The following is a 13,864-nucleotide window of genomic DNA, read 5'->3' as shown; positions in this document are numbered from 1 at the left end:
CCCCCTGGCCCGGGGCAGGAGCGAACAGCCAGCTGCACAGGTCCTTAATCTAACCGAGCGAATCATCTGCACATCGATTTCCAGGGGAAGAGCTTAGAGAGAGAGAGAGGGGAGGGGAGGTAGAGGTGGGGGAGGAGAGAGAGAGAGAGAGAGACATCCTGGCTGCTGCTGTCTCTGCTTTTCTGAGATCAGTAGGGGCTCGGAGAGAGAGAGAGAAGAGGAGGGAGGAAGAGGGCTGTGTTGTGCAGGCTGGGGAGGGGGGCTTCAGTTGTGATGTGATTGGAATAGAAGCTGAAGGAGAGAGAGAGAGACCTGCTGGTCCTGACAGCAGCCGGGAGACAAGGACCGAGCTGCAAACCCCCCCTCGTTCCCCCCCCCCCTCCAACCTCCGCACGCTGACCCAGAAGGATCTGTCCAGAGGAGAGAGGGAAGAGAGGGCCGGAGGAAAGGAGGAAAGGAGGAAAGGAGGAAGGGAGGAAGGGAGCGAGGAGTGGACACACGGGAAATGTGAGGGGCAGCGAGGGACAGAGACGGAGGGGATGACACCGCGCCGCGAGAGAAGGTGAGCCCGGATCGGCCCAGATTCTGCGCCCATGGGTGAGCGCACAGATTTGCCATTCGTGTGTGTGTGTGTGTTGCTGGGGTGGGGGGGGGGGTTGTGTTGATGGTGGTGGGGGCTGGTAGAGGTCTGGGGGAGGGGGGGGGGGGGTGGCTTTTAATTTCTCCCACACTCGGGGAAAAAAGACCGGGAATCGATCCGGGGATATTTGGTTTTTTACGGATTGTTGTGGCTCCTGCTGGGCACGAGCAACAAAGGAGCCTAGAAGGATGTCACAGCGCGTACACACACACACACTCACACTAGGGGAAATGCTTTGACAAAAGAGGAAATGCTGCCCTGCTGGGGAGGGGGGGGGGGGGCACGGGCCGTTTCTCTTTTCTCTGGGCGCGCGGCGGCTGTTTTGAGCAGCATGCGCGACATTGACGGGCCCCGCGCCGCGACGCTCCGGAGGATGGAGGAGAGACGAGGAGGGAGGAGGGCTAGGAGAGACACACACACACACACCGCGCGCAGGCAGACACGGCGGACGGCGAGAGGTAAGGCGCTCTGCCTCACATCCCCCCCCCCCCAACAAAAAGGCGGTGGCGGCAGGGATTGGGGGGGGCTCGACTCAGGCGACCTCTGCCTCACACATCTTCCTCGTGCCGGTTCCCAGAGCAGATCCTCCCCCCCCCCCCCCCGCCTGTTATCCGGGGTGCAGGGCAGGTTTCGGGGCAGGGAGGGGCGCTGTGGTACAGACGCCTCAGGGAGAGAGGTGGGGTGAAAGAGGTAGACCCGGTTTTGCGACAGCAGTGGCAGCGTCGGGCTGGAGGGGAGGCCATTACAGCGACACTGGAGGTGGGGGGGGGGGGGGAGGTTGTCTTTTATATAGCAAAGGATCTAGGGTTCTGAGTCTCGCTTGGATCTGCGTCTGTGCGTGTGTGTCTGAAGCCCCAGCCTGTCTCTTTCAACAGGGGCGGCTTCTGTAGACTGGGGGTCTCGGGGTGGTGGTGGGGGGGGGGGGGAAGAGATTTCGTTATCTCAGGCAGCTGGTCGACCGCCAGCAGGGGGGCCTGGGCGGTCCGGCCTGCCCTCTCCCCCGTCTCTGCAGAGCTCTCCGCGGGACGTCCGCGCGGCGCATCCCTTGTCATCCCCGTGAGCTGCGCGCGTTCCTTCCTGTGTGCGAGGGGGGACCGGAGATCCCATGCCCCCCCCCCCCCCCCCAGCTCTCTGCCCCTCTCTCCTGTGCAGTACAGATCTACGCGGCCGTGTGTTCAGCGAGCGTCTGTGTGTGTGTGTGTATACCTTGATGCAACAGCTCTCTTGTGCTCTGGTCTTTGCTGTACTGGTGCGTGTTCTCTGAAGCACGAAGCAGGGCTTTTAAAAAACACAGATACCCCCGCCGTGGTAAAATCCAGGAAGGTGGCCTGCACGACAGCCCACTCAGTGCCCGATTTCCCACGGGGCCCTGCAGGCACAGAGCCTAGGGGCCCAGGAAACATTGAGGGGCCCCCACGAAGGAGGGACACACCGGCGACTCACAGGACACGAGCTGGAACCGCGTGCTTGCGATCGGCTCTAGGGGCTCCAGATCAATAATCCGACGCTGTCTAGCGACTGTTCTAGAAGATCAGATCAGATCAGATCACTTTATCGGCCATATCCAATGTCTCGCATTAGGGATGTGTCTTTTCGCAGACCCCAGCTTGCTCTCCAGGAGACACACAGACAGGGAGAGAGAAGCTGGGGGTCCGAGCGCAGGGTCGGCCATTTATACGGCGCCCCTGGAGCAGCTGGGGGTGTTAAGGGCCTCGCTCGGGGGCCCCAGCGGAGTAGGATTCCTCTGCCAGCTGCGGGAAACTCTCGCAGTGAGGGGCGCTCGGCTCGCCCCATCAATCAGGGGGTTCGGCCATTAAGACTAATTTCAAGCGCATCGCATCGATCGACGTCATTCCATTGGCGTCTCCCCCTCTCTTTGTGCAAATTTCAGAGTAAAGTGCCCGGGGGTCTATGCACCCCAAAATCCGGCCCTGGGCGCGCTTGGTTGTGTCGGCCACACACCAGCGCCCGGTTCGTGTGGGGGCAGCTCTCTGTCTCATACAGACAGGGCCCCCCGATGACACATCGTCTGAAATGGCTGTGTCTCGAGCGCTGTGTCATTATGAGATCACCTCGCCTGAGAGGCGCGGAGTAGCCGCTGGTCTGCTGTCCTAGGGTGCCAACTGCAATTAAATACCAGCCCAGCGGAGGGGTTGGCTAGGCTCAGGCCTCCGGAGCTGCTGCAGGACGTGAGAGAGGAGAGCCCCCCTCAGTGCTCTCCCGTGAAATACAGGGAGGTACAACTAGGGAAACGATTCACCTGCTGGGCGGCAGATCAGCTTTGCAGCGCTGGGGGGCCTCCGGGTTCCATTCCGGAGCTGGGGTGCTGTCTGGGTGGAGTTTGCATGTTCTCCCCGCGTTCGTGTGGGTTTCCTCCTGCAGTCCAGGGTTAACGGGCTTCTGGCGAAACGGACCCTGGCGTGTGAGTGTGTGTGTGTGTGTGTCTGTCCTGTGACGGACTGGCGTCCCGTCCAGGGTGTACCCTGCCTCGCGCCCGTTGCTTGCTGGGAGAGACTCCGGCTCTCCCACGACCCTGAATCAGATGACGTGGTTAGAAACTGGATGGATGGAGCCCTGGGGTTTCAAATCGAATTTTCTGCACGTCCCCGAAGCAAACTGACGTTCTGTGATTGAAAGCAGTCGAATATTAAGTCACCAGTCTGAAACCCAGCACTTCTTACTTTAAGAGTAGCAGCAGCTGTATTAGCTGCGGTAGTAGCAGTATTAACAGCAGTAGTAGCTGTATTAGGTGCAGTAGTAGCTGTATTAACAGCAGTAGTAGCTGTATTATCTGCAGTAGTAGCTGTATTAGCTGCAGTAGTAGCTGTATTAGGTGCAGTAGTAGCTGTATTAACAGCAGTAGTAGCAGTATTAACAGCAGTAGTAGCAGTATTAGCTGCAGAAGTTGTCGTGTTAGCTGCAGTAGTAGCTGTATTAACAGCAGTAGTAGCTGTATTAACAGCAGTAGTAGTTGTATTAACAGCAGTAGTAGTTGTATTAACAGCAGTAGTAGCTGTATTAGCTGCAGTAGTAGCTGTATTAACAGCAGTAGTTGCTGTATTAACAGCAGTAGTAGCTGTATTAACAGCAGTAGTAGCTGTATTAGCTGCAGTAGTAGCTGTATTAACAGCAGTAGTAGCTGTATTAGCTGCAGTAGTAGCTGTATTAGGTGCAGTACTAGCTGTATTAGCAGCAGTAGTAGCTGTATTAACAGCAGTAGTAGCTGTATTAGCTGCAGAAGTTGTCGTGTTAGCTGCAGTAGTAGCTGTATTAGGTGCAGTAGTAGCTGTATTAGCTGCAGTAGTAGCAGTATTAACAGCAGTAGTAGCTGTATTAGCTGCAGTGGTAGCAGTATTAACAGCAGTAGTAGCTGTATTAGCTGCAGTGGTAGCAGTATTAACAGCAGTAGTAGCTGTATTAGGTGCAGTAGTAGCAGTATTAACAGCAGTAGTAGCTGTATTAACAGCAGTAGTAGCTGTATTAACAGCAGTAGTAGTTGTATTAATTGCAGTAGTAGCTGTATTAGCTGCAGTAGTAGCTGTATTAACAGCAGTAGTAGCTGTATTAACAGCAGTAGTAGCAGTATTAACAGCAGTAGTAGCTGTATTAGCTGCAGTAGTAGCTGTATTAACAGCAGTAGTAGCTGTATTAACAGCAGTAGTAGCAGTATTAACAGCAGTAGTAGCTGTATTAACAGCAGTAGTAGCTGTATTATCTGCAGTAGTAGCTGTATTAGCTGCAGTAGTAGCTGTATTAACAGCAGTAGTAGCTGTATTAGCTGCAGTAGTAGCTGTATTATCTGCAGTAGTAGCTGTATTAACAGCAGTAGTTGTATTAACAGCAGTAGTAGTTGTATAAACTGCAGTAGTTGTTGTATTAGCTGCAGTAGTAGCTGTATTAACAGCAGTAGTTGCTGTATTAGGTGCAGTAGTAGCTGTATTAACAGCAGTAGTAGCTGTATTATCTGCAGTAGTTGCTGTATTAACAGCAGTAGTAGCTGTATTAGGTGCAGTAGTAGCTGTATTAGCAGCAGTAATAGCTGTTGTAGCAACAATCTTTGTAGAAATACCAGTAGTGGGAGTATTCACAGTAGCAATGTATCACTTCAGAAGGAGGAACAAGCTCTCACAGAGCCCCATGTATGATGAACAGCCCATCTAAACAGGCTTGCTGTACACTTCCTTCAGCACTAGTAAATAACTACAACAGAGTATCAGCAGTGAAGTATTCGCGCACGTGTCTCCTGTGCCGACTCGTCCCTGCGTTTTCCAGAAGAGCACAGCAGCAGATCACTCCTTGTCATTGCTCGTCAAGGGGCTGGCTGCTCTCTGACCCCGTTCAGTCTCCTTGTTTCCATAGCGACGTGGCCACCTCCCCCTCCACATCCGCCCAGTGGGACGCCTGTCAGTTGCTCAGCAGGTTGGCGCCTCCTCAGGCAGCGAGTCAGGCGGCCTGTCAGGCAGCAGAGCAGTGCAGAATTCAGCGAGCGCATCAGAATATCGGTTCGCTTCATGGCACTATTCCCCACAACTCTAACGCCTGTTAGTGGCTCGTCAGGCAGCACATCAGGCAGCGAGTCAGGCAGCACATCAGGTAGAGAGATAGGCAGCACATCAGGCAGTAAGATAATCAACACATCAGGCAGCGAGATAGGCAGCGCATCAGGCAGCGAGATAGGCAGCACATCAGGTAGAGAGATAGGCAGCACATCAGGTAGAGAGATATGCAGCACATCAGTAGTGAGTCAGGCAGCACATCAGGTAGCGAGTCAGGCAGCACATCAGGTAGAGAGATAGGCAGCACATCAGGTAGAGAGATAGGCAGCACATCAGGTAGCGAGTCTCGCAGCACATCAGGTAGCGAGATAGGCAGCACATCAGGTAGCGAGTCAGGCAGCACATCAGGTAGAGAGATAGGCAGCACATCAGGCAGCGAGATAATCAACACATCAGGTAGAGAGATAGGCAGCACATCAGGCAGCGAGATAATCAACACATCAGGTAGAGAGATAGGCAGCACATCAGGTAGCGAGATAGACAGCACATCAGGTAGAGAGATAGGCAGCACATCAGGTAGCGAGTCAGGCAGCACATCAGGTAGAGAGATAGGCAGCACATCAGGCAGCGAGATAGGCAGCACATCAGGTAGAGAGATAGGCAGCACATCAGGTAGCGAGTCTCGCAGCACATCAGGTAGCGAGATAGGCAGCACATCAGGTAGCGAGTCAGGCAGCACATCAGGTAGAGAGATAGGCAGCACATCAGGCAGCGAGATAATCAACACATCAGGTAGAGAGATAGGCAGCACATCAGGCAGCGAGATAATCAACACATCAGGTAGAGAGATAGGCAGCACATCAGGTAGCGAGTCAGGCAGCACATCAGGTAGAGAGATAGGCAGCACATCAGGCAGCGAGATAGGCAGCACATCAGGCAGCGAGATAGGCAGCACATTAGGCAGCGAGATAGGCAACACATCAGGTAGCGAGTCTCGCAGCACATCAGGTAGAGAGATAGGCAGCACATCAGGTAGAGAGATAGGCAGCACATCAGGTAGCGAGTCACACAGCACATCAGGTAGCAAGATAGACAGCACATCAGGCAGCGAGATAATCAACACATCAGGTAGAGAGATAGGCAGCACATCAGGCAGCGAGATAGGCAGCACATCAGGCAGCGAGATAGGCAGCACATCAGGCAGCAAGATAGGATGCACATCAAGCAGAGGGTCAGGCAGAGGGTCAGGCAGCACATCAGGCAGCGAGTCAGGCGGCGTGATCTCAACGCAGTGGGATCCCTCTCAACCATAAAGAGCAGGTCGGCCCCAAGTTCAGGTCTGATCCTAGTGGGTGGGACTGGTCGAACCCGATCAGGAGGGTCTCTCGAACTGGTCCGCCAAAAAGCCCAGAGCCGAAGGGCTCCCGACCGCCCTGGTGAAACCACTCTCGGGTGGAGCAATGATGCGTGTTGTACAATCGAGAGGCAGGGACAGTTCGCAGGGCCTGCGGCTGAGCCCCGAGATTGCAGGGTGGAGGGCGGTCTCGGAAGCAGGCTGTGTGGTGAGGGACACAGCAGCTGGGACTGAACCGCGTGAGAAAACACCGAGCAGTTTACTGGAGGAAGACTCCAGGAGGCTCGAGCTCGTCAGCAAGATAATTACAATCCGTCCTCTCTTGTTGTCAAAGTCCACTTTATAACCAATCCAACCCTCCCAGGTCGAACAACACACAGGCATACACACAGCCTGTATTAGCAGCAGTAGCTCCTGTAGCAGGCGCAGCTGCAGATACACACAGGCATGAACACACAAACACGCACAGGTACAACACAGAAGCATCAAACACACACATTTACAGCACATAAACACATACAGGCATACGCAAACACAATCAAATGCACACACAGAAACACACAAACAACACATGAAATGCACTCACAAACAACACCTAACAACATGCACACACACACACAACGCATAACAACATGCACACACAAACACACACAACACATAACAATATGCACACACAAAGACACGCATAAACAACACACGCACACACATAAAAACAACACAACCTGCACGCACAAACAACACATAACAACATGCACACACAAACACACAAACACACATAACAATATGCACACACGCGCGCACACACGCAAACAACACGCGCACACACACAAACAGCGTATCACGACTTGCACACACAAACGCACACAAACAACACAAAACGACATGCCCACACACACACCAAAACACCACAACCTGCACACACAAACACACACCAACAACGCATCACAATGGGCGCACACAAGCACACACACAAACAAGAATAACACACAACACACACACCCAGACATACACACCCCTACACACAGCCTCACAAGCACACGCTGCCGCAGAGAGAGAGAGAGGGGAGATTTCATTGTGAAACTGGGAACTTCTCTGTGGAGAGCAGCAGGCTTTTGAAACCTGCGAGAGAGAGTTCTGTTTCTGCCTGCGCACCTGAAAGCAGGAGTCCTAGTACTCCCCTGCCAAAACCAAAACGATTTGGACCTAGGTAGGCCTAATATCGCCAACCTGACAGCTCAACCATAGTTCCTGGTCCTTGAGGGCTCTTTAATCAAATACCTGCTGTAGTCCTGGAGAAGAGTTGCGTTAGAACAGGAGAACAGTGCCAAAACAAGAGGCCCTCTAGTCCTTTTGCATTTGCTAGTTAATTGATCTCTCCCATCTCTTCTTGAAAAAAGTCAGCGACGTGGCTGGGCCCCTTGTTCCACCCTCCCGCCCCCCTTTGTGTAACGACACGTCTCGTATCGTTTCCTCTTGGGCCCCCACTCCAGCTTGTCTTTCGCCATTCCGTCGGCACGGGGGCTCCCCGAAGCTCGTGGCTGTGCACAAAGAGTGGCAGGAGCGTGGCACCGGCGGCCCAGCCATGTGCTGGGAGCTCGGCTGCTCTCAGGTCACAGCAGCTCCGGTCTGTGAGCTGCTCTCCTGACTGCTTTCTAGCGCTTCCTCTGTGTTCCACGCACTGAATTTCATTCAAATTCATCCCACTGCGCGGGGCTGACAATGGATCAATAATTCATTCCTTCACCTCCGAACTCTCTCAGTTCCTTTCACGGGCACACGCTCGAACCCGAGACTCTGGGGCAGTTTTTCAGACCTGTGGCTGGGACTGCAGGCCCCACCTCACCCTAGATGACAGATGAGTACCTGCCAGCCAGCTGTGTGCTCTGTTTACCTCTTTTCGGATCTCATCATCGCCTCTGACATATTGCTAAATTGCTAATTAAGAGGCTAATCTTAATGGCGCTCAGGGAATTAGGGCTGATTAATTTCCAGCCCCATCCGGCAGTCCTTCTGAGACGCTAGACTCATCATTTGTCAACCGAGGCTGTCTGGATCAACGCATTAGCCGGGTCTGCTTTTGCCTTCCGGGATGCTTCAGAGGCACTTGATCCCATGCGTCTTCTCACTTCTCACTTTCCCCGTGTTTGGCTACTACTGTACAGTGCTCAGGACCCATGGGGCTAAGCGCAGACTGGGCCAGTACCAGCGCCAGTACTCTCATGTCATCTAACTCTGCTGTTTGGGCAGTGTATACTGTATAGACTTACTGTCACCATTATTGAAAGTCGTCTTTGTTTTCGTCTGAATGGCCCAGTGCAAACACAGGGAAACCTGCTTCCTTCAGAATGATTGAATGACAATACCCCCACCCCCTTAAGTGAAATTTCTCCTTAAATATCCCCTTAAGTGTTCCTTGAGTCTAAGGCTACTGCACTTAATAGCTTTGTCAAATGAGACGGTGGAGCCGTGGTTAGTATTGCTGCCTTGCATCGCTTGGGCCCTGGGTTCAGTCCCTGGGGTGCTGTCTGTGTGGAGTTTGCATGTTCTCCTCGTGCTGGCATGGGTTTGCTCCCACAGTCCAAAGACACACTGGTAGTTGACCTGGCCCTGGTGTGAGTGTGTGTGTCTGTGTGTGCCCTGTGATGGACTGGCGTCCTGTCCAGGGTGTACCCTGCCTCGTGCCCGTTGCTTGCTGGGATCGACTCCGGCACCCCTGCGTCCCTTTGCTGGATAAAGTGGCCGGAAAACGGATGGATGTTAAGGGGGAAAGAGCAGTCCTGTGCACTACATAAGGGACTGTGTGTAACAAAGGCCAGTCTTAGCGCGTACCGTAGCACTGAAGAAAAATAAGGAATAAAAAAAAAGAGGTTTTGTGTCATTAAGCTGGGAATCTCTGAGTCATGGGGACTGTCAGCTGTGTCTGCTGGGAGCCCTGAGTGAGTCGTCCCTTCTGCCTGTGTGGCACAGTAACGGTGACCCGTAACACGAGTTATTAAGGGGATGTTGCGTTTCTCACTGTGACCCCGAGCACTGTAAAGATGTAGCAAACCAGGCCCTTCACCTTGGTGCGTCTCTGGGTCGGCCAAACCAACGCCAGCGACCCCCGGGGGAGGCAAGACTATTGACCCCCCCCCCTCCTCCCCCTCCACCGGCCCTCGGAAGGCAACAGCAGACCCGGCTCATGTGTCGATTCCGACAGCCTCGGCAGGGGGGCAGGGGGAGGCGGGTTAAAGTGAGAGACTAAGAGGCCTCACACTGTCCGCGGACATCTGGCTGGGCTGATGCTGTGACGCGTCTCACCTACAAACGCTGCTGGGCCTGCGAGGCGCGTCCGGTGGTGCACAGGTGCCACGATCGTCCATAGGCTCCTCTCTCGCTCCGACAACGCCGGCTGCAGGGTCCCAGGCGCTCCCTGAGGATGAGGCGACACGTGCTCCTCGCCTCGCACAGTGGGCAGGATCACAAAAGGCGCTGGAGTTCACGAGCAGATCTCCGAGCCAGTAGGGGGGGGGGGGCAAAATGGCCTCCCCACACAGGAAGGGGCTCACAGGAAGGCGGAGGGGTATTTTTAAGGCCGCAGGGCCAGGGAGGAAGTAGCTCGGTTTGGGCCGCGCGCCCTTGACAAACGCCGGCGATTGGAGGATGCGTTTCGCAACGAGAGAGGAACAGAACAGGAGGATTTCTGGGCAGGCTGAAGTCGGGCTCTTGTTAGATGTGAGCCGGGGAGACAGGAAGTGACACGGGCTGTGCTCTGTAGACGCTGTGGTGTACGCCGATCAAACCAGAGTCAGTTATAGGAAGGAGTCCGGCGGGCAACTGTTCCACACTCCCGCCCCCCTTGGTCTAAAGGGCGCATTACCACACGGCTTCGACTTGTGTCCTCTGGTTTGTGTCTCGCTCTGTACTCCACTGCGTTCAAGGATCCTCTGTTCAAAGATGAAAAGACTCAGTTCCTTCAGCCTGTCCGTGTGGGATGCGCCCTTTAGACTAAAGAGACTCAGTTCCTCCAGCCTGTCAGTGTGGGACGCTCCCTTCAGACTAAAGAGACTTTGTGCCTGCAGCCTGTCAGTGTGGGACGCTCCTTTCAGACTAAAGAGACTCAGTTCCTCCAGCCTGTCAGTCTGGGACGCTCCCTTCAGACTAAAGAGACTCAGAGCCTTCAGCCTGTCAGTGTGGGACGCTCCCTTCAGACTAAAGAGACTCAGTGCCTTCAGCCTGTCAGTGTGGAATGCTCCCTTCAGACTAAAGAGACTCAGAGCGTTCAGCCTGTCAGTGTGGGACGCTCCCTTCAGACTAAAGAGACTCAGAGCGTTCAGCCTGTCAGTGTGGGACGCTCCCTTCAGACTAAAGAGACTGAGTTCAGGGAGAGACACCCTGGTGTTAAAAGAAGAGTAAGTCCTGACACAGACACAGAGGGGTTAACACAGACACGCTGATGCTTGAAGAGGAGTTAGTCCTGACACACTGACACAGAGAGAGAGGTTAACCCCTCTGTGTCTGTGTCTGTGATAGCCTCTCTCTCTGTGTCAGTGTGTCAGGACTAACTCCTCTTCAAGCATCAGCGTGTCTGTGCTGTGGCACAGAGAGGAACGGATACAGAAACAGCACCGATTGAGGAAAAGTACAGAGACGCCGACTGTGAGAGGAGAGGGTTAATCAGGCAGCGAGAGAACGAGAGAGAGAGAGAGAGGTGTTCTCAGGCCCTGCTGTGCAGATCACAGGACTGCAGAGAGGAAATGTAACCTTAGTGTTGCAACCGCAGACAATGCTACCAAAATCTGCTCCACAAAGTGAGTTCTCTTTCGCTGCACGTGCACAGACCCAGTCCCCGCCAGGTTTAGACAGTCAAGCACTGCCAAGTGAACCCCCTTTATCCAGGCTCTCTCCTCGACTCCACAGGGAGGGCTCTGAGGCACGGAGATGGCCTGCTACAGCTGTGAGTCTCCGTCCGGTCTGTGATCTAGCCTTGTCGTGAGATGCAGCCCGACGCGCGCTGGGGGCTTTGAAGTTCGATCTGTGTGTGCGTCCAGGGCATCGCAGTGCCGGTGGTGCTACGGTATTGCTCTTTGTCAAGGGGGCATGAGGGTTGAATCTCTGTAGTTCTGCACCGAGGGGGAATAGGATTTGAAAGGTTCCCAGGAAGTCAGCGTACAGGACGGGGCTCAGAACTGCCCGGACGAGAGGCAACCGAGCCGAAATGAAGCTCAGGGGCATGACACCGTGGGTTACATTGCTGTCCTGCAGCGCTGGGGGCCCCGGGTTCAATTCCAGACTTGGGGTGCTGTCTGGGTGGAGTTTGCATGTTCTCCCCAGGTTTATGTGGGTTTCCTCCCACAGTGCAAAGACATGCTTGGGGGGGGTAATTGTGCCCTGCGATGGACTGGCGTCCCATCCAGGGTGTACCTTGCCTTGCGCCCGTTGCTTGCTGGGATAGGGGGGAGTGGTTTGAAAAGGATGGATTTTAGAACTCAGGGGACACAGGATACAGGGTGCCATGACCCCCACTTTGGGAGAAGTATTTGCTGCAGACAGGAGGTGCTGGGTGGCTTAACAACCCAGTGAAGGGGTCACTTCCACGTCCTTTTGAGAAGGAGGCTGTGCGAGATTCTTTGACCAGCATCGACCACGCGCGTAGCCCAGTGAGGAAGAACGGCCAAACACATCCTCTTCGGAAAAAACCCCCATCTGAAGATTCGGTTCCTTATATACAAAAAGAAAAGGGAAGAAGATGGATCCCATCCAGTGTTACAGGGGCCTCTGGATTTCGGATTCCAGCTCCGTTCTCCATGGCCTCAGTCAGTAGATCGGTTTTACCGGACTGATTCACCAGCCTACAAAAACCGTGAACCCGAAAACCTACAGTGGACCAGAGCTGGCGTGGGAGAGGGCGGGGCCAGCCTGGCTAAAAAGCCCCGCCCCCCCTCCTGAGCCCAATCACAGCACCTCATGAATAAGTAATGAGTGCCTTCCACTTTCCTCCCCCCCCCCCCCCTCCTCCTCATGAATAATTCAACAGCACCAGATGGCTCGCCGAGCTGTGCCACAGGCTGCGAACGCCTTCTCAATAATGCATGCTTCCAACAATCAGACCGCCGTCCCGGGTGAAGAGAGATTTCACGACACACAGGCGCGGCGTGGAAACGCTCTCCCCGGATCTGCCGGTCCCAGGAGCGGACAGGCGGACACAATGAGAATTCCCTGATTCCCCCCCCCCTCAGTCGACTCCGGGTGTGAGCGTGTCCCCGGTCAGTGCCTGATTTCCCAGCAGGCCCTGCAGGCACAGAGCCTAGGGGCCTAGGAAACGTTGAGGGGCCCCACGAGGGAGGGCCACACTAGCGACTCACGAGACACGAGCTGGAACAGTGCGCTTGCGATCGGCTCTAGGGGCTCCAGATCAATAATCACACGCTCTCTAGAGACTGTTCTAGAAACTAGAGGTCTCGAAGTGACTTGCGATCGGCTCTAGGGGCTCCAGATCAATAATCACACGCTCTCTAGAGACTGTTCTAGAAACTAGAGGCACCGAAGTGACTTGGGATCGGCTCTAGGGGCTCCAGATCAATAATCACACGCTCTCTAGAGACTGTTCTAGAAACTAGAGGTCTCGAAGTGACTTGCGATCGGCTCTAGGGGCTCCAGATCAATAATCACACGCTCTCTCGAGGCTGTTCTAGAAACTAGAGGTACCGAAGTGACTTGCGATCGGCTCTAGGGGCTCCAGATCAATAATCACACGCTCTCTCGAGGCTGTTCTAGAAACTAGAGGTACCGAAGTGACTTGCGATCGGCTCTAGGGGCTCCAGATCAATAATCACACGCTCTCTAGAGACTGTTCTAGAAACTAGAGGCACCGAAGTGACTTGCGATCGGCTCTAGGGGCTCCAGATCAATAATCACACGCTCTCTAGAGACTGTTCTAGAAACTAGAGGTCTCGAAGTGACTTGCGATCGGCTCTAGGGGCTCCAGATCAATAATCACACGCTCTCTCGAGGCTGTTCTAGAAACTAGAGGTACCGAAGTGACTTGCGATCGGCTCTAGGGGCTCCAGATCAATAATCACACGCTCTCTAGAGACTGTTCTAGAAACTAGAGGTATCGAAGTGACTTGCGATCGACTCTAGGGGCTCCAGATCAATAATCCCGCGCTCTCTAGAGGCTGTTCTAGAAACTAAAGGTATCGAAGTGACTTGCGATCGACTCTAGGGGCTCCAGATCAATAATCACACGCTCTCGAGGGGCTGTTCTAGAAGATCAGATCACTTAATCGGCCATATCTAATTTCTTGCAGTAGGAATGTGTCTTTTCACAGACCCCAGCTCGCTCTCCAGGAGACACACAGACAGGGAGAGAGAAGCTGGGGGTCAGAGCGCAGG

The 13,864-nt window shown here is 54.1% G+C and overlaps 1 protein-coding gene across 7 annotated transcripts in view; it reads left to right on the top strand.

Annotated features, from left to right (window-relative positions):
• Positions 1 to 208: 208 nt before the first annotated feature.
• Positions 209 to 13,864, top strand: part of sipa1 (signal-induced proliferation-associated 1) — a 73,278-nt gene continuing 59,622 nt past the window's right edge. For 6 of the 7 annotated variants that reach the window (XM_088904777.1, XM_088904778.1, XM_088904771.1 and 3 more), the window contains exon 1: positions 209 to 597. The gene's annotated coding sequence lies outside the window, so the exon portion shown is untranslated. The remainder of the gene's footprint in view (positions 598 to 13,864) is intronic. The other variant, XM_088904772.1, reaches the window with a different exon arrangement.

Source organism: Atractosteus spatula, chromosome 24 (assembly GCF_055471065.1).
Source record: "Atractosteus spatula isolate fAtrSpa1 chromosome 24, fAtrSpa1.hap1, whole genome shotgun sequence".
Taxonomy (NCBI): Eukaryota; Metazoa; Chordata; class Actinopteri; order Semionotiformes; family Lepisosteidae; genus Atractosteus; species Atractosteus spatula.
This window is presented reverse-complemented; position numbering and strand designations above follow the sequence as displayed.